Source organism: Pleurodeles waltl, chromosome 1_2 (genome assembly GCF_031143425.1).
Source record: "Pleurodeles waltl isolate 20211129_DDA chromosome 1_2, aPleWal1.hap1.20221129, whole genome shotgun sequence".
Classification (NCBI taxonomy): domain Eukaryota; kingdom Metazoa; phylum Chordata; class Amphibia; order Caudata; family Salamandridae; genus Pleurodeles; species Pleurodeles waltl.
Window position 1 is genome coordinate 1,171,411,107 of NC_090437.1, and position 21,150 is coordinate 1,171,432,256.

At 43.2% G+C, this 21,150-nt stretch overlaps 1 protein-coding gene across 7 annotated transcripts in view; it reads left to right on the top strand.

The window, feature by feature from the left end:
• Positions 1–21,150, top strand: part of SORCS2 (sortilin related VPS10 domain containing receptor 2) — a 1,939,515-nt gene that overhangs the window by 1,194,611 nt on the left and 723,754 nt on the right. The window lies entirely within an intron of this gene.

Consider the following 21,150-nt stretch of genomic DNA (forward strand, 5'->3'; position numbering starts at 1 on the left):
AAGGACCAATCAAGAGGATTGTGGTTATTGTAATTAGTTAGGAACTTTGGAAATTGGAAGTTAGTTTGTGTGAGTCCACTTCTACCTCAAGACTGCCTACAACTCTGCCATGAGTCTGTCTAATTGTGCTTGAAGTCTGTTGCTGTCACCTTCTGTCCCTTTCAAACTTCTGATGAGTTATCTCTTAGTCTTAATTGCCCCATTTGTTTATGCTGTTCAGGACTAGTGTGTCCAACTAATTCTGAACTGCTGACTTGTCCAATGTGCATCATGTGTTCTGCACTGTCCTGATGCTGCTGTTCACTGATGTCGAGAGAAAATAACCGCTCTTGCTGTGAAGTATTGCTGTCTGCTGTCCCACGAGGAGATGTATAGCTAAATGAGGTTTCTTGTCTCTTTTTCAGCTTAGATAATTACACCATATACGTAACATTGATTTTGGGAGTGTAATAAAGCTTTGAAACCTATTCAGTTTGGAGTTTGATTTAGTGTCAAGCTGTCCATGGCGGTCAGAAATGTTTATAGTATAATGTAATTGATTTATGATTCAATGAATCTGACTACTACACTCTTCGTCAAGTCCAAAGATCTTGTCAACCTCTATTGGTGAGTGTGCTTGTGGTTTCTGAACCCAAGGTGGGAAGAATGCCTCCGTGGGTGCGCCAACATTTTCAAAACGAAAATCCCAGAGCAGGATCTTCTTTTAGGAAATATTAAAACAAACAATGTCCCCCTTTACATGGGAGTTACCTCCCCTGGTGCAGGGGGGTACTGATCATATTTCAATGCCACTTACCACCAGGTATTTCCTAGCGGTGATTGGCCTTGAAAAACTGCTGTGTGTCACCCATCTAAATTAGGTGGGTGGACATACAGCTAACCCTTACTCCGTCATGCCATTGGAGAGGTTTGACCACAATGAAGACCAAGTAGTCTCTGCTGCTGTCAAACCAATGGTCCATCTGAATCTAAATTGGGCAGGCTGACCCTAATGTTGTCTAGGAGCTAACTCTCTCTCAGTTGTAACAGAGTTCCCTCTCTGCCAACATATAAATCATGCCCATAGTCTCTAGCATGAAAGTCAAAAATTATCAGCAGGGCAAAACATGCAGTCTGTCGCCGAGAAGCGTTCCACAAGGCTGGATGGCTGTAGGACGAGGTCCCGGTGAAACAGTTGACTTTTGGCTGGAAAGGTTCGAGGGAGGAACATTTTAAATTTGCACCCAAAGAAGGTCCCTCGCAGGCTGGATACTTTTGGGTCCTTCGCCTGAAGCAGACTTCTACGTTTTGGACTTAATCAGTTTCAAAGAGCTGGACAGCAAAGCCAAGCAAGTAGTGTCCAGCAACAGTGGTGGCAGTGTAGCCGCAGTGTCCACTGGAGGGGTGAGAGTCTGCATAACAGCTATGTGGTGGGAAATGACATAGGTAAAAATATTTCTGCATGTGAGGTGGCCCTTAGAATGCAAACGGTCTCAGAGGGGAATAGCTTGTGGAAACACACGACCTGAGTGGGGAATGGCACCCTTCTGACACTAGGGCCCTCATTATGACTTTGGCGGGCGATGGAGGCCATCCGCCAAAGTCCTGCATCGGGATGACCACATATGCGGCAGTCCGTCTGCAGTACCTATTACTAGTTTCCTGCTGGGCCAGTGGGCAGAAACCGTGTTTCTGCCCACCGGCCGAGCCGGCAACACACCACAACATTGACTCCGCCTCGTAATAGAGTTGCGGTGCGTCGGGTGCGACAGCACCCATCGCGCTTTTCACTGCCCATGAAAAGAGCAACAGGGCTGTCTAGGGGGACCCCTGCACTGCCCATGGCAAGTGCATGGGCAGTGCAGGGGCCCTCATGGAGCACCCGGCACCCCCTTTCCACTAGCCTTTGTATGGCGGTGGCGTTTATAATATGGCAGTCAGACTGCCCCTGTCAGCAGCAGTCCGAGTAACCACCGCAAGTCTGGCATCCATGTAATGAGGCCCTAGATGTGGAGGATCAAAAGAAGTATGCTCTCATGAAGGCCATTTTACTAGTCAAGTTTGGGCTGACCTCTGAGAAGTACCAATTCAGGTTCAGGGACAGCCACAAATTCCCAAACCTGTCTTGAGTAGATTACTTGCATTATTCAGGCAAGGCACTACGTGGCTGGGTGAGGGCCGGCAAAGTGAATGATTTTACTGGGCTGTAAAACCTAATTTTGCGGGAGCCTATGCCCAATATCTGTTTTACAGAGCTGTGCTAGCATCTGGTGACAGTAAGCTCATGGATTCCAGGGGGCTTGCTAATGAGGCAGACCTTTGGATCAGCATTTGAGTGTCTAAGAAGGCATCTGAGGGAGATTCCCAAAAGGGTTCTCAGGGTCCCCCCAGGGAAAAGGAGGGGGTAAAAACAAGGAGTTCTTTCAAGGCCAATAAAACAGTTCACATGGAAGAGAACCCAGCCCCATTGTGACCAAAAGAATCATTGCTCCTGTGATAAGAAGACAGGTATGTGTGTCCCCAAGTGCCAAGGGTGCTACAAGTTTGGGCAAATGAAAGGGGGTGCCTGCCAGCTGTCCCAAGAGGACATAGTTCCCCAATGGTACGTAGACCCGAGTGTTGGCTACTGTAGTGCTTTGACAGGAAATTGTCCCAGTTAGTGTGGGGGGGGGGAGGAAGTTATCCTAGTGGCCCTGTATCACAAGGGAATGGTGCCCAAAGCCACACGCCTTACAATACTTCTAAGTATAGGCAGTGGGTTACCATTAATGGTCAGAGGTGGAGGCACTGAAGGACACAAGAGCCAGCATGACTACTGTAAGGTGTAATCTGGTGTTGTCAGAGCAAGTGATACCCATTATATTCCACCAGGTTATAGTCACAGTCAACCGTGGGAGTCACTATCCTGTGGCTTTGGTTCCCTTTCAGTGGGGGGTCTTAGGTTCTCTAAAAGTAGCTGTGAGTCCTGCATGTCTGTTGATTGTCTGATAGGCAATAATCTGGAGCACTATGTGGAAGACAGTGGAACTCAGGTCACATCTTGAAATGTTAGGGCTACCAGAGTGGGTCTGCATGACCACATGGTCCATAGCTCTCCAAGAGGGGAGTCAAGGTGTCCTGGAGTCAGAAAAATGGCCCAAGGCCCTGCCAAAAAGAGGAAGGTCAAGGTGTGTGGGGAAATAGCCCCTGAAACTCTTAAGGTCCAGTTTGAAGCAGCAGCAGAGGAGGCCACTCTGGAGCCTATCAGTGAGGATATTGCCAACCTGGGAGAACTGTGCGAGATGGCAAGTTGAGTGTGGACCCACCAGGGACGAATTCTGCCAGTCGCAGAAAGAATGTCAAAATCTAGAGGACTTGAGGCAACAAGTAGAAGCCCAGGAAGCTGGTGACCCATCTGGAGATCATCTCATATATATAGGGAAAATAATGTCCTGCACAGTGATACTAAGGTTCCTGGGCCAGGGGCAACTCACGTATTGGTGGTCCTACCATGCTACAGGGCCTTCCTACTGGAGTTGGCTCATGTTGGCTCACTCACCCCAGTTTGCTCACAGAGGTTAGCCAGGCTTGATACCCATTTTTACTGACCATGGCTGAAGACAGCCAAATATACATTCTGTAGGTCATGCCCCACCTGTCAGACCAGTGGGAAGACACAGGAAAAGCGAAAGGCTCCTTGGTTCCCTTACCTGTCATTGGCACCCCATTTGAAATGGAAGGCATCAAAATCTTTGGGTCCCTGGTTCCCAAAATTGCCTTAGGCAACATGTTTATCCTGGTTTTCTTGGACCATGCCTCCAGAGGCCCTGCCTGTATGATCTGTAACTGCACCTGCATTGGCTAGGGCATGGATGAGGATTTTTACTCAAGTGGGGTCCCCCAAGGAAGTGATGTCTGACAGTGGCATCATTCATGACCATGTACATAAATTCCATGTGGGATAACTTACTAGTTACCCACACCATATCACTTTCAGGCAAATGGGTTTCTTGAGAGATTCAACAAGACCCTCAAGGGTATTATTATGAGCCTGTCTGATTCAGAGCTGGAAATGGTTCATCCTCTTGCCATACTTGTTGTTTGCCTGTAGGGAGGTACCACAGAAAGGAGTTTTTATTTAGCCCCTTTCAGCTCCTCTATGGCCCTCCTGTTAGAGAACCTCTTAGTTTGGTGAAGCAGTGGTGGGAGCAACCCCCGTCCCCTAGATGTAGTCAGCCACATGCTGTCTCTCCGTACGCAGATGCACTGGTATGACCAGAAGACCTTTCTGATAGAGTTTCAACCAGTGGACAGACAGTGTGGCAATGGAGCTAGTGGAGCCCAACCTCTCCCCTACCCTGACCCCAGAACCAAGCAGGGAGACTGTCACCAATTGTTTTGGCCGTTTGCTTCCCTGTTCTCCCTCACCCCTGGGCTTGCACATTTGTATACCCTTAATATTGATACAGGGGACAGCATACCTGTAAAGAACAACATTTAAATACTATCTAATAAGGTGAGGGCATGCATTAAGGAAAATGTCTGCAAGATGCTTGACTTGGGGGTGACTGAGCACTCTAATAGTCCCTGGTACAACCCAGTAGTGCTAGTATCCAAATACACCCCACCCAACCCCAGAACTCTGGTTCTGCAGGACTATTAGGTTCTCAATTTAGTTACAAATCTGATGCTCACCCCATCCCACAAAAATGATGAGCTTATTGACAGGCTAAGAGCTGCCAAGTTCCTGAGTTCTACGACTTAATGTTAGGATACAGGCAAATTGCCCTGATGGAGGGGGCTAAAAAGAGGTCCACATTTTCTATCCCGGACGGACACTTCCAATTCAGGGTGATAACCTTTGCATTGAAAAATGCCCTACCTTCCAGAGGTTGGTCAGCGGCCTCCTGGCTGGAAGGGATGCATTCTGTACAGTTTACCTAGATGACATTGTGGTCTTTAGCCCCAAGCTTGGAGGAACACCTGGTTCACCTCTAGAAGCTGCTTCAAGCTCTGCAACAGGCAGGCCTGACTATCAAACCCAGCAAGTGCAGCTCCTCCAAGCCAAGACAGACACTATTCTGGCATAGGACCCCCCAAAACTCAGACCAAATAAGTGCCTTCCTGAGCCTGTATATTATAAAAGGTTTAGTAAGGGCTGTGGCACCACTGTTGCCCATAAACTGAGCTGACTTCCAAGAAGGTGATGTAGACAGAAGCCAGCCAGAAAGCCTTTGATGCCCTCAATGAGGCCATGTTCACAGCACTAGTGCTCAAGGACCCTGACTTCATTAAAGAGTTCATAGAGTAGATAGTTGCTTCACAGCTTGGCTTAGGGGCTATACTATAACAGTTAAATGAAGACCAACCAGTAGCATTCATTAACAGAAGGTTACTGCCTAGGGGTCAGAGGTGGGATGCTATTGTGCAAGAGGCATTTGCTGTGGTCTGGGCAATGAGAAAGCTGAGACCATACCTCTTTGGGACTCACTTCTGGGTTTAGGCAGACTACAGGCCCTTCAGATGACAAATGCAGATGAGGGATGGGAGTCTTAATTGTAGAGATGGTCCATCTCCCCTTCAATGAATGAACTTTATGGTGGAACATCACCTCAGAGCTAACAACACCAATGCTGATGGTCTTTCCAAGTTCTTTCACCTAAGTGATGAAAACTCTCATAAGGGTGAGTAGTTCTCCTCACTTTCAGCTGGTGAGGACTGATGATAAACCTGATATCCTTGTCATGGCTTCCCCTAAGGCTTTTGGCTGGTTTTCTAAATTCGTTTTTGTAGGCTCTACAACTTTGCACATTTTACCACTGCTAACCAGTGCTAAAGTGCTTATGCTCACTCCTGTAAACATGGTAAAATTGGCTTACATCCAATTGACATAATTAAGTTAGTTGTAAGTCCCTAGTTAAGTGGTATGCCCAGTGCTGGTAAATTAAATGCTATTAGTGGGGCTGCTGCACTTATTGTGCCACCCTCTTAAGTGGCCCTTTAGAACATGTCTCAAGCCTGCTATTACCGCCTCTGTGTGCAATTCTAAACTGTTGTTTCAACCTGACAAGCTAAACCTTTTGCCAGGTCTAAACCTTCCTTTTAATACATATCAGTCACCCTAGAGTGGTCCCTAAACAGCCCAATGGGCAGGGTGCAATGTATTAAAAAATTTGGACATGTAATTCCAGATGTTTTTCTTGTCCTGATAGTGAAAAACTCCCAAATTCTAGTTTCACTATTGGAAGACCTACCTGTCCTGTAGCATAACATTGGGTTAACTTATTAATTTAATAAGTGATAACATTTTTGGGGCACATGTAGGAAAATCATGTTTGGTATCTGAGGCATAATTTAAAACTTTCTTTATTTGTAAAATTGGAATTTAAATCACAGTTTTTGAAAATGCCACTTTTTGAATGTTGGCATTTACTTTCCTTAACCATTTCGTTCCTGTAGTCTGTGTCCTGAGTCACATGACTAGGTGTAGGTGGCAGTTGGCCTTTATTTAATCCTCCAGACAGACACAATATAGAAGGCCTGGGTGTTGGTGGGAAGGGTCGTCCAAAGCAGGATGGGTGAGGGCCGTGCTCTGCACAGCCCTATTTAGATTTCAAAGACACTGTCACAAACTTCACACTAGGCTATTATGAATCCAGACATCCTGGAACTAGGGCAGGCAGGCCGGCAGTTCGTTTGTGTACTAGGTAAGTAACCCGTTTGTTTGGAATGAAATATATACCTTTTACTGCTATATTTGCAGATGGCTGCACCACAATGTGCCCTAAATCACCACCTCCCAGGGATTATGGATTGTACTTTTTGCAATCAGTGAACTGCCCTTTCAGAATACATGAGGTCCCTTCAGACAATTGTTGGGGGCTATGTTTCTCTGTCTCAGACAGACTTGCTTCTTATCCTCTGACATTTTGGAGCTATTGTTGTCTTCCTACTGTTTTGTGAATAGTAGGTGTAATTATTTAATTCAATGATATGATTATAAAAGATCAATCTGTAACACCTGATGCAATTCACAAGAAAAAATACTGCTCTTTCCTGGTTTTTACAGTTCTGTTGTCGTACCCATTACGAAGTGAAGAACTGGTAAAGAAATGTAATGCTGCACCTAGTAAGTACCACGCCACACAACAATAATATTTATTGGGCGCAGTATTACCTCCCAAAAATAGGGAATATGGACATGATGTAGGACTCAGGAGCATATTATCTGTTGTAGTTTCATTGGTGAATGTATGTATTGTGGTGCAATAATAATTATGAGAATGCACCAGTAGCTGCGACTTCATTAAAATAGGAGTTAATATGCCTGATTTAGATACTAGTGGAGGGATTACTCCATCACAGTGACAGATATCCCATCCGCCAAACTCTCAATCCCATTGGATATCCCGTCCGCCAAAATCTAAATCCCATTGGAAATAATGGGATTTAGATTTTGGTGGACGGGATATCTGTCACCGTTGTGATGGAATAACCCATCCACCAAAATCTAAACCAGGCCCTATGTTCACTTACCTTACATAGACTTCGTGGTTAAGACACTGGCGGACTTGCTCAGCTTTATTTCCCATGTATGCTAGGTGCAGTTTTGAATTTTGACAAACAGTCAGATCTTACATAAAGGGTGGAAGGTGCTATGGTCAAACATTCCATGACTTTTTTTAAGTGCATTTGAGTGGATTAATTGACAACTTTCGTTAAGTATTCGTTGTTTGTCCTTTTACTGTATTACCTACCACAAAGCAGTTTCTGCTTAGAAAAAAAACGAAAGAACCTAGAAGAAGCATGGTTATATGTAGGGGTTGAAATGCAAATGCTCTACACACAGGGCCTCCTAAGACATGCTGCCCAAAGATGTTCCTCAATTCTGCTGTCCATCTCTTTAGAATACAAACATACAATCACATCACCCCAGTCCTATCATTATTGATATGACTGCCTCTACAGATATGAAGCACATTCAAGATTGCTTATGCCACTTAGAAGGTCTTACAGCTTAACATCCCAAAGTAGATTCCACATAACCAACAGTGGCTGGAAGAGGCAAAGACCTCAGGAAGAATAGTACTCTTTACTATTGCTTTTCCAAGTAAATTGAAAACTCCACAAGGAACTACACCTTTTTCAAGCAGTGACACAAACACCAGAAACCCTCACCCATCAAAGACTCACTCCGCCACCTACTTCACATTGTTCTAGAACAGCATTGAATGAACATTTATTGGCTACCTGCTGAGTAGAGGTCTTTGTAAAACAATTTTGTCTGTGTTATTCATTCCTAACATTTTCTCACTACTTGTTTGCACTTCTATTTCTTACTGTGTTTTCATTATGGATATGTTACAAATGCTTTCTTTTAATATGTGAAATGCTCTGTCACACTCTCACAGTATGCAAAAACTGAAGACATAACTAAAACCAAAGAAATAAACAATTAAATGCTTCCCGTTAGAAGAGAGGGGTATGTCCTGCATCAAACATGGTTGTTAAAAAATAGAGAGCACGTGCACAAATTTCATATTATTTACAGGTTCACTTCTTGTGTACTTGGAGAATCAGTTAGGAGCCAGCACAAACATCAATTGCAGTCAGGCACACTTTCTGCTATTTCTGCTAAAGGATGGTTAACATACCTTATAACATAATGGTGGTTACCACTGAGTAGTTATAATTAGAACCCAAAAATTGCTAATAATGATGGCACTGTTTGACACATCTTCACAAAATCTTCCTCAAAAAAGGTTCATCTGCCTCATCTTCCGAGATAGTTTCAGGGTGATTTGTCAAGCAGCGGATGAAAATAAGTGGGGTCCCAAAACGAGTTTTCCCCATGTAGTTGCCCATGGGAAAATTGAAAAGCCCTGTAGCCAAAACGGCTGAAAAGAATTACACCAAATTTGGCAGAAAGCTATATTTTTTCCCTGAAAGTGTACTTTTTGTGATTTAGAGTAAATTTCTTCAATGGCTTTTAAGAAATTAAGGGTCAAATGTATTTTCATACAGCGCTATAAAAATTACAAAATCCCAAAGACCTGCGTGGTGGGGGTTTGGACGCCTGCAGATGGATGGGGCGACTTCACCCTGCACATGGTCTGCACAGTGCGCTGTAGAGGATTACCCATCCATGAGGGGGGGTTTAAGCAAGTCTGCGGTCAATCCCATGCTATGCATAGCTGGAGTGTTGGGCGCAGAACCAGGGTGATGGCACGAGTAGGGTTAGTTAGAAACAATAATACAATATTACTTTAAGTTGTAAAAAAAATCATTGAAAAAAACAAAGGTTAAAGAGGCATCATAGTTAGAAATGGTTATAACATCTTACTTTACATTTAAATAAATCTGAGAATTCACTGAAAACGACAAAGGTTAAAGTAATAGAGTTAGATGAAAATGTGAGTTAAAACATTACAAACAACTGAAATTCACCAGTTCTGGTTAACCAAAGTTAATGTTGATGTTAACGTTAAAGATACTTATAGAGCGCTCAAATGCCTGTAGGTGTCTTAGCACTTGCTCTGCTGTTCCAACTGAAAGGCTAAAAGATTCAGCATAGATTTTATATTGAGAGGCAAGGAGTTCCAACCTTTGGCAGCTCTGAAAGCGAAACTTCTTCCACCCCAAAAGGTTTTTTATTAAATATGAGGATAAGAAGATTTGTTGACAGTGCTGATCATAAGGTCCTTGCTGGAATATACCAGTTAAAATAATTCTTTAAAAAAGCGAGACCCAAATGGTTCACTGCTTCATAGGTGATGCATAAGGCTTTGAAAATGACTCTTTGTTTAACTGGAAGCCAATGCAGTTTCCTAGAGGCTGATTGAAATTTGGGGATCTTTAGGAGTAATGGTGCCAAGGCATTCTGTACCCTTTGTAGGTTATTCAATAACGGTTGTTTCATTTTTAGGTGCAGGCAGTTAAAATAATCAAGTTTTGCAAGAACAAGGGAAGTAACAACCATTTTTTTTATTAGGGAAACAGTAAAGCTCGCTTCTGTTGAGGGTGAAAATAAACCTTCTTAGACTTGAGTGAAAATATTTCCACCTTACTTTGAAATACTTCTGCTAAAGTGTTGCAGAAGTCTTGGGTCTTGCCTGTTTTTTTATCAGTCGGAATTGTAGACAGTTTGACTGCTGTCTGAAAAAGATTCCTTGTAGAATTTTCTGAAGTTTCGATCTTTTGTGTCAAAAAGGAGGATTTCACTTTTAAAATCATACTTTTATAGTCGGCCAGATATTTCTTGTGTTTTAAATTTTGCAGGTCATTATAGTCTTTGCTCCAAATTCTTTCCTGCCTCCTACAGCTTTGTTTAAGCTTCCTAAAATCATCTGGGTACCATGGGGCTGAGGGTTTACCTCTTTGAGATTTAACTACCTTGCTGGTGCCAGCATGTTATCTGCATCGTTTAGCCAGTTAGACTACTTCAGGATGGCTTTGTCAATATTATCAGACCAGAGCAGGGGAGATTTCTCAAGAGCTAGTTTGAGATACTCTGGTTGAATTTTGTGCCATGCACGAGTGGGAAGTGTAGACTTAGGACCTCTGATCACATGGCCAGATTGTTTACACGAAATATCAAACAAAATAGCCTTATGATTGGACCAAGTTAGCTGCAAAACACTAATATTGGTTACGGAATTATTATTTGTAAAAAATCCCATCCAAACTGTGCCCTGCTTTGTGGGCGGGCTTGGAAATTCTCTGGGACCGATCATAGTTTGGTTGCATGCTCTAGTGCTCAAATCTATATGTGACTCAAGATGGAAATTTAAATCCCCCAGTACTGTGTAATCATTGAAAAGAATGTTTGCCTCCAGTAGGTTGCTATTATTCTGGGCAACCGTCCGTCCTGGGGATGGGGGGTGGGGAGGGCAGGGTGATATACTAATAGTCCTTTGAAGGTTTGTTTATGAAATAGTTCAAGAGAAAATGCCAAGACGTCTCACACTGCTGTATGCACTGGTTCAAAATTAGCTGGAAAGTCATCCTTAAAGATAAAAACAAGGCCACTCGCTCACTTAGCAAATCTGTCAAGTCTACTGAAAGTAAATATAAATTATACCTTCACCATGCACTGCTTGATACCTCACATATTACATCACTTATGTTCAACAACATCACTGATAGCTTCAATGCAACATCTGTAATTACATTGATGACCAAACTGTGCATGGTGAGGGCTCCAGGTATAGTTACTTCAGTTGTCTATCACTGGTGAATTTCAGTGTTATTTTTAGTTTAAAAAGTAACGTTTTCACTGACATTTTCATCTAACTAAAAGGTAAATTTAACCTTTGCTTTTCAGTAAACTAAATTTATTTTTTACCTGCAAAGTAGCCCATTGATCTACAATGACATTCTGATTCGATTTAATTTGCTTTGAAAGGTTGACATTCTTCCATAAATTTTTCATTCATGGACCCTTAAAAAATATATGTTATTGTGTGAAATAGCGTTACTCGCACATTTTTACAATCTCTGAAACATTTATAACTATATATGTATACATACTTTTATACTGCACACCTGAAAGGCGCTCTCTATTTCTGCATTGTACTTCTTAGACACAAAGGGGCATATTTAAGAGCCCCTAGCACCATCGGAGCATCACTTTTGGTGATGCACCGGTGGTGCTATGCCCTGCGCCGCATTTACAAGGTGGTGTTAAGCCACTTTTTGTGTCTTAATGCCACCTTGTAAATACAACCCATTTACACACAGCACTTTGCATGGAAGGGGGGTTGCAATGGGTGTTGCTGGTGGCGTTCCACAGCAACACCCATTGCATTTTGACGCTGCCCCAGATTTACAAGTTTTCGTAAGCCTGAGGCAGCGCCACAGGCTTATACCACCCCAGGGGTGGTGCATGGTGCGCCAAGGAGAAATACTTTTACTTCTCCTCGTTTTGCTCTATCTATGTGTGCTGCATTACCCAGCACACAAAGAATGAGCAAATCGTCATTTAAGATTGTTTTTGTGTAGGAAAGTGTCCCTTCCTGCACAAAAACAATCTCCCCCCTCAATGCAGCTATCCTTGCACTATGTCGCAAGGGTGGCTGCGTTGGCGCTTGGCAGCAAATTGAGTGCCGAGGGCAACACAGGGGTGCACCGTATTCTATTAAATACGGCGTATCTCTGCCTTGTAAAAATGACAGAGTGCGATGCTGCCAATTTTGGCACATTGTCGCGCTCCGTCATTTTCTTTGAAATCTGGGCCAAATGGTGTAATCAGAATCTAAGAGAGTAATACACTCTCATCTGTATGTAAACGGGCTTTTGCAGTTTGTCGAAAGCAGCGTTTGCTAACTTGCATGTATGCTAAACCTCTGTCCACAGGGGATCTGTTTTTCTCACATGTAATGTTGATAGCAATATTTTCAAGGTTCTAATGTCGATAAACTGTCATTCTGATGTGTTCATCAAAACAAATGAAATTGTAAAAGTGTACTTTATGCCTCTCTTTCCAAATGAATGCACTTATTTGAACCTGATGTGATGGATTTTACCATTAACAAGACTTTTTCAGGTTGCCAACTGTTTGTTCATGCACTACAAATATATCTTTATTTTTCATTTAATATATATATAAATATTCACTTAAAAAAACAAAGGTTACAGAGATGTTATAGTTAGGTTCTGAATTTACGACACAAAACCATAGAAATCCAGCAGGTAAAGATAGTTATTTCAAGTAAAAATAACTGGCAGCCTAAGGTAACTATAACTTGCGCCCCAGCCATGCACAGTTTTTTCTTCAATAATTTGACTGCTAATGTTTCATTGATATTTTTATTGACGTTATAAAAGCAGTCATGAGGGCTGTAATATCTGGGGTAATTAGCAGTGCATGGTGAGGGCGCAAGTTATAGTTACCTCATGCCGCGATTTATAGTTACTTGAAATAACTCTAGCTGTAACTGCAGAATTTCTATGGTTTTGTGTGAGTAAATTCAGAACCTAACTATGTTGTCCTTGGAACCTTTGTTTTTTTAAGTGAATTTCCAAGGTTTTTTTCAATTCTATTTCCTAACTATAACATCCTTGTAACCTTTGTTTTTTTCAGTGAACATCTATGGGTTTTTTTTAAACGTAAAGTAATTTTCATTACTGTATATTAATCCAACCACTGCCTTAGGCCATGTGCGGCACGGGTTGGTTCCAGGTCAACCCCCTATAGCCACCAAACCCTGAGCCACGCAAGAACCTTTGGCTGTGCATGGCGGGGGTTGGCCTCCAGGCCTGGCCTGCGGGCCAGCCCCTGCAACCAGCCCCCCTAACCACCCAACCCCACTCTGCACACAGCCAAAGTTGCAGGAGTTGGCTGCAGGGCCTGTCTCACCGGGTGTAAGAATGGGTGTGATAGGGTGTGTCTGGGTGTGACACTGGCCGTGAGAGTGTCTGGGTGTGAAAGTTGGTGTGAGTGTCTGATTGCACTCCAATAGATGAAAGATGCATTCACCTCCCCAAAGGATTTCCAATAGTTTTTACTATAGATTCCAAATCCATATAGATTTATATAGCACTGCTAGTCATCCTGGGGGTATCCAGGTGCTATGGTATGAGGCTGTGAGCGGATAGGTTCGTCCTCAAAGAGCCAGGTCTTGAGCCTCCTCCTCAATTCAGTGAGGGTGGGTGTGGTTCCTAGATAGGTGGGTCTTGTTCCAGTTCTTGGCTGCGATGTAGGAGTAGGCATGTCCCCTCCTTTGGGTATGTTGGATTATGGGGATTTGGGCAAGGGTGAGTTTGACTGATGGGAGCTCTCTGGTGGGCTGATGGAAGGAGAGTCTGTGTTTGAGGAGATTGGGTCCAATGTTGTGGAGTGCTTTGAAGGCCATGGTGAGGACCTTGAACTTGCATCTCTTGTGTATGGGCAGCCAGTATTGTTTCCTAAGGTGGGGGTAAGGTGGATTCCTCTGGGCTGGTCCAGGACGAGTCTAGCTGCAGCGTTCCATGTGGTCTGGAGTCTGTGGAGGAGTTGTGCGGGGAGACCCAGGTATAGGGCATTTCTGTAATTGAGTCTGCTAGTGGAGCTTTAACTGGGGAACCTGCTACGTTTATATTTGTAAGTGCTTCCTGTTAAGGTTCAATTTTTTTTAAATGAATATCATGGCCAGAAAAACCCAGTCTTATTATTTTGTTTGGGGGGTGGGCTCATAAACTACTGAACAGGTTTACACCAAATAACCAAAAGCACAATTAGAATACCAACAGATAGCTTTCTGCTAAAGTTGGTGTAATTCAGTCCAGCAGTTTGGGCTGTAGTTGTGTTCAAAACTCCTATGGAAATTAACATGGGAATTGCATGTACCCCCCTCCCCCCTTTTTCACGGCCCCCACTTGACGGGTAATCCCAAAAATCTCTGTGCGCAACAAGAATCACCAGCACACTTTTTTGGGGAAAATTTGAAGAAGATTTGTAAAACGGTGCCAAAGATATGGGCAATGGGTGGTAGGGGTAGTAACCAATTGTCTGAGTCATAAGTTAGCGATGCTAAACAAGAGGTTGTCGGAGTTGAGGTTGAAGGGATCGTCGAGGTGAAAGTTGAGGTTTTCTATAAATATGTAGTCTGTAGAGTCGATGCCCAGCGGGGCGATGAGATCGACAATGTCTTCCCAGAAACCCGGGCTGGGGCCAGAAGGTCTGTTTGTGAGGGTCCCTCTGAAGGAGATTTTGGCATCCATTCTGATGAGAAAGTTGAGGTGTTCCATGAGGTGGGATGTCCCATCTTCGAAAGTGGTGCAAGAGATGTTTTTCTTGTGCAAGATGGCAACTAGCCCTCAGTGCCTGTTTTGGTGGTCTTAATGGATCACCTTGTATTCTTCTGGGGTGGTGCATGCTATGTCTGTGGCTGATGAGAGTGTGAGCTATGTTTCAGTGCTGAACATTAGGTCCGGTCAGAGGGTGGTCAGGGTGTCCCATATCTCCATGGTGTGTTTACAGATGGACCTTGCATTGATAATTATGCCGTGCAGGATTTTTCCTGGATTGGAGGCAGCGGTGATGGGCTGATTGGGATTTCGGCGGCACAGGTGAAGCAGCATTGGTGACATTGAAGGGTCCGTTACTGTTTCTAGTGGTGGCAGTGCAGCAGTAGTTATCCTTGTACTTGGGGGCCAGGTCCAGGTGTTTGGCGGCGGAATAGCGCATGGAGGGAGAGCCACCTTTCTTGGTGCTGGGCGTGGACTGGCACAAACAGGCACAGATGGGCTTGTCTTTGGTGCACCGTAGGCACACCTGCTGCATAGTCGCACAGTGACCGCAATTAAGTAGGTCCTGGGGATGGAGGGAGACAGTGGGAGGAGATCCGGTGAAGGGAGCTGGGGGGTGAAAATGGTGGGAAGGCAGGTGGTGGGATCGGAGGCACGAAGGCAAAAACAGATGCACATAAAAAAGGGCAGACAAAGCCAAAGGGGCACAGATAACATCAATGACAGTGGCAATAGCAGACAGATTAATATGAATGGCACAGCGCAGGGGCACAGAGAATGGAAAAGACAGCCAAAATGCAACAGAACAGAAGAATACAGATGGCAGAGCACAGGGGGCACAGAAAACTGGAAGGCAGGTGAAGTTCAGCAGACGGAGGCAGTGGGAGGTACACTCAGAGTGGAGCTCAGAGAGGCAAGCAGCAGCGTGGGGAGCACAATTCAAGACGTGCTTAGTGGGGTCATGTAGCAATCGCCATTAAGTAGGTCCTGAGAATGGTGGGGTGCAGTGGGAGGAGGGTGGGAGAAGGGAGCGGGGAGGTGAAAACGGCAGGAAGGCAGGTGGTGGGACCAGGGGCACGAAGGCAAAAAGAGACGCACATAACAAAGAACAGACAGAACCAAGAGGGGCACAGATAACATCAATGACAGTGGCAATAGCAGACAGGTGAATACAAATGGCACAGGGCCACAGAGAAGGAAAGGACACATGAAATGCAACAGAACAGAAGAATATGAATGGCACAGCACAGGGGGCACAGAGAGTGGAAAAGACGGATGAAATACTACAGACAGGTGAATACAAATGGCACAGCACAGGGGGCACAGAAAATGGGAAAGGTAGGTGAAGTGCAGCAGACAGAGACAGCGAGAGGTACACTCAGAGTAAGCGGAGTAAACACACTTGCTTTGCTTTTGTCAAGCCCAGGAGTTAGGATCATTTGTCCTTTACAGAAGTGGAGCTTTAACTGGGGCACCTGCTACTTTATATTTGTAATTGCTTCCTGTTAAGGTTCAATTTCTTTGAAATTAGCAAAAACTACTGAACAGCTTTGCACCAAATAACCAAAAGCACAATTAGTGTACCAACAGATAGCTTTCTGCCAAAGTTGGTGTAATTCCGTCCAGCAGTTTGGGCTGTACAGTAGTTGTGTTCAAAACTCCTATGGGAATTAACATGGGAAATGCATGTACCCCCCCTTTTTCTCTGCCACCACTTGACGGGTAATCCCAAAAATCTCTGTGCACAACAAGAATCACCGGCACACTTTTTTGGGGAAAATTTGAAGAAGATTCTTCAAACGGTGGCAAAGATATGGGCAAGTGAAAAAAGGCTTTTTCTATGGAAACACGGTTCTAATTTTACCTACCTACTGATGACCACCAGTAGGTAATTGCTGGTATGTTAACATTCATTGTGATTGTGTACCTTGTCACTCATATGTGAAATTTAGGGCTTGCCAAACTCGAAATCATTGGTGCATATTTTCTATCATGTTTAAGTGCAAGCTTTTCTGACTATATTTTTGACATTGCCGTTTATATTTTGGGGTAGTTCATCTATTGGAGATATTGACTTAGTTAGATTTACACCTGTATACACGCATTAGAAATTACTTTGTAATTGCGAATATCCAAGAGCTGTTGTAAGCATGTGAAATATCAGTGTGTAATTTACTCATGATGCCCTGATTTATACACTAATATTTTGATCTAAAGAACACTTATGGTTACTCCAAATTGTGTGTCAGAAGTGCAGTTGGGGAAGTCACCTGCTAACTTGCTGAACAGAACTCAGTTGTACCTTAATGGCTTTTAAAATAATTTCAGTGTGTCTCCTCAATGTTGCGTTTTACATACTATTGAGGTTCAGGAGTGGGAACACAGAAGATTACGATCAAAATGATTACAAAATGACTTTCTTCAAACTGAAGTTTATCATAATAAAAATGACAGTAATGCTTCAATTTGAGCTCAGTTCTCATAAACAAATGTTGCTAAAAACTTGATGAGTGGTGTTCGTATATGGTAAATTGGCTTCCACTATGCATTCATATCTAGGGTTCAAACTTAGCAGATTTTGAGCACAGACATGCTACATCAACTTTCCCTGCAATGGAAGACTAAAACCTTCGACACCATCACTCTATTAGCTTCTTCGACCACTAAAATGCCTATGTATGTCATTTAGCTCACAGTGTGTACAACATACAGTGCTGACGAACAAAAGCAAGGGATTAACACCCAATATTCAGATGAACTAGTTGTTGGCAAAGATTGGAGACCAACCTTGTTGTGAATGGCTGATAGCAAAGAACACTTAAAACGATTGGCTAAACGTAAAATGCTTCACATGGTATAAAGCGCAGACAGGAAGCTCTATGATCCCTTGAGAGCCAGTGAAACGTAACATTCTGAGTTTGTAGCTTAAAGAGTATTAATACATAGTGTAAGATCAAAGTGGTTTAAGGAATTCATGGGTGAATAATTTCAAAAGTTGCTATGTCTCAATACATTCTTCTCCTATCAATCAAAACTATGTTTATTATTCCATATCATCGATACTCAGAACAGATGGCCATTCAATATTTAATGAAAATTGAGAACCCGCGCCAGAGCCATGTGCCCATTTTACTGGGACAATCTGTAGCTCCTAGAGCACTAGTTAGTGTTAGTAATAGGAAATGCTGGCCCTTCTACAGGGAATTATTTTTCAAACCACTACTACAGTCATCTGGATCTCAGACTGCCAGACTTAAAACACTAATAACAGTTAAAACTCTAATAACACATGCCACACAGAAATACCATCACAACTGGTTGTTGGATTATGTGGGGCAACAAGCAACTGCTGCATTCAGTTCAAGCAGTGATAATATGAGTATCGAGGGTGGAAAAACTAATAGTGCAATGTTTTGCATTATTCTTTTTCCACACTTCATCACCGTGGCTGCCGTTAATTTTAGGAGGGAGGGGAGCGAGCGGGACACACTGGCACACATGCACACTGATAATCATTCACACACGTGCACACACACACATCCATTCCCAACACCCATGATCAAATATTCAAACATACACGCATGCACCAAACATTCATTAAAAAAACAAAAAAAACATACGCACACACTTGCCATCAGCTCTGCCTTGGAAGTCCAGGGGAGGAGAGGGCCTGCTGCCTTCCCTCACTCGCTAACCTAAGGTCAGCCAGTGAGGGAAGGCAGCAGTCCCAACTTGTCACAGAGTGGGATAGGGTCAGTGAGACTGCTGACTCCACCCTACTCTGTGACGAGGTGTCACGGATTCACACTTGGCCCTGGACACTTTAGGGCTTAAAACTGAAGCACCCAGGTCTGAAGCAATCAGTGACATTCCCCCTCCTGAGGAGGGGGAGGGCCTTGAGACACCTTTGCTAGGCTGAAGAGGTCACGTCCACAGGGCTGTGACTTTTTCAGCCTAGCAAAGTTCAGCTCAGGCAGCTGCGAGCCTGTGCAAATAGCACATGTCCAGCTCCTGGCTGCATGACCTGAAAATGAAGAGGTCTGTCAGGCTGACCTTTGCTCAACCTGAAAATAACTCTTCTTGGGGGTTTGTTAGGCTACTGCAAAGCTATGCATTCATACAAGGATACAATTTAATTAGTCCTAATAATGTTACACAAAGGGGTGTAAACAATCATCTGCTATGCCAAGTTGTATCTCTAAATGTATCGTTTTTGGAAGGATTGTTGTACAGCTGTACACCTGTGTATAAGTTACAATCAAATTTTGAGGTGCCTAAATAAGCTGTTGCATGATTAGTTTCTGAGAATAATATTGGCATAAATGGTTACCCTAAATAGTGGTGTAAAATACTAAATACATTAACATTTATGAAACTAAATTTCAGGGTAACATTCTGACTTGAAAGTTGTTCCATCCTCAGTTTGTTTGGAATATCTTCGTAGCATTATCTGCACACCAATGTGAATAAGCATATTTCAAAAATGACTTTCCCCTAGTGAAATATCTTTACAAAGTCTCATCATATTCAAAGTCCTCTGCATCACCTATAATGCAAATAGCATGAACAAGCAGCATATCTGGCAACAAGCCCTCATGTGGGTCTTATAGCAGACATTACACCAATCTGATCAGGTGTCAACCCAAATATCAGTAAATGATAGAAAAAATGGCTGATCATTTCTTGCTATGCTCCTAGTATGTGGAATCTCTCCTCATTCATATCTTGCAAGCTCCCTGTAGGTTTTTGGGAACAAATGTAAGATTCTTCTCTTTGCACAACTCCTAATCCAGGTATAACTAGTAACTGTCCAAATGATGGACCACTTCTGGAGATGATGCTTTCCTTCCTGAAACACTACTCTCATTCTCATGCTCTGCACCCTTCCTTTTAAACAGAACCTATGGGAGTGCTATCTTGCTTTGTAGTTAGGTTAATGCTGTATACTTGTCCATTCATGAATATATTCCATACATTCCTGCTATCAGCTTCACAAAGGGTAGAGGAAAAATGAAACAATGGTTTGTAATAAAAGTATCAACTGAGATGCACATCATAATACAAAGGGGCTTTTTGTCTATTTAGACTTTAGCATATTGTTTATTGTTATATAGATGTATGTTTTAGGAAAATATTTATGCTACAGGGTATCAGCCTCTTTACTTCCAGTGACATAACTAGAAGATAAAATCTCTGTGACCATCTGGATGCATATCCCATGTATTGTAATCACATAGTTTGATTTATATATGCATGACAGAGAACACCCTATTCAAAGCACTCCTCAGTTGTTTTATTAATTTTTTAAAGACAAGACATCACCGCAAATGAAGGGAAGTCACAAAATTATGTATCCCAGTTAACTTTAGGAAAGGGTTTTTGTATCTAGGAGAGTGGTATGCAGGTGCCTGGAAACAATGTAGTCAAATGAAACAGACATTGAAAACCCATATGCCTTACCTAAGAGAGCTGTTGGCTTTTTCAATGTTTTGTAGCCATGTTGTAGAGCAGCGCACCTTCTTTGCAGCACTGCTAAAAGTAATAAAGGAAAGAGCTAATGACGTGGTCAGCACTTGGCGTGTTGTAGTTCTTTTTCATTGCTCCTTCGAAGCAACATTGATGAGTGGTGGGTGGAGATAAAGACACAGGTGGGAGAGGAATGAAAAAAGCACTATGATGTGGCAAACGCTGGCTTTGTCATAGGACTGTTTTTATTGCTCCCCTAAAGCATCATGGAAGAAGGGAGAAAGGGCAGGAAAAAGGGCTGGGAGAGGGAGAAATAAAAGAGATGCTATGAAGCGGCCAGCACTGGCTGCATCATATCACATTTTTAATGTTTCTCAGTGGCAACAAGTTGGGAGACAGTACACAACATGGAGTGAGGGAGGAAACATGGAGAGTAGTATGGAGGTAGGCTACACAGAATGGGGAAAGTATATGGACAAGGGAGGTTGGGAGGGAGTCATTGTAGGTAAGCCACTGTTTGGTGACCTCTCATAAATAAGTGCAGAAGTTTAAAAATAAGTGACAGTGCAGAAAATATTGGTAGGCATTTAGCACTGTTCAGTAAGCGTACACTTCACAAGCACATTCACAAATTCCCCTAAAATAAATTCCTAACTTTCCTTTGTCTGATTGCATGCTGGACCTTGTTCCAATCATATCAAAGGAGTAATCAACTCTAAGGAGGATTCTAACCATTGTTTAAGATCCACTCATTTTTAGTGTGCTTTTTATTAGGCTGAGGGGAGTCCTTTTTTATTAGGCTGAGGGGAGTCCGTGGGTCCTGTACCCTGCTTTGGCAGTGAAAACAGTAATTAATTGGGGAGCGACAGGCCCCTCACACACACCTGGCCTCCAATGTCACTAAACCTGCTGCACTACTGATAACTACTCCCCGGATACCTCATTTAATGATAACACAGATCACTGCAAAGGGAGAATAAATGAGCAAGGTTACTAATC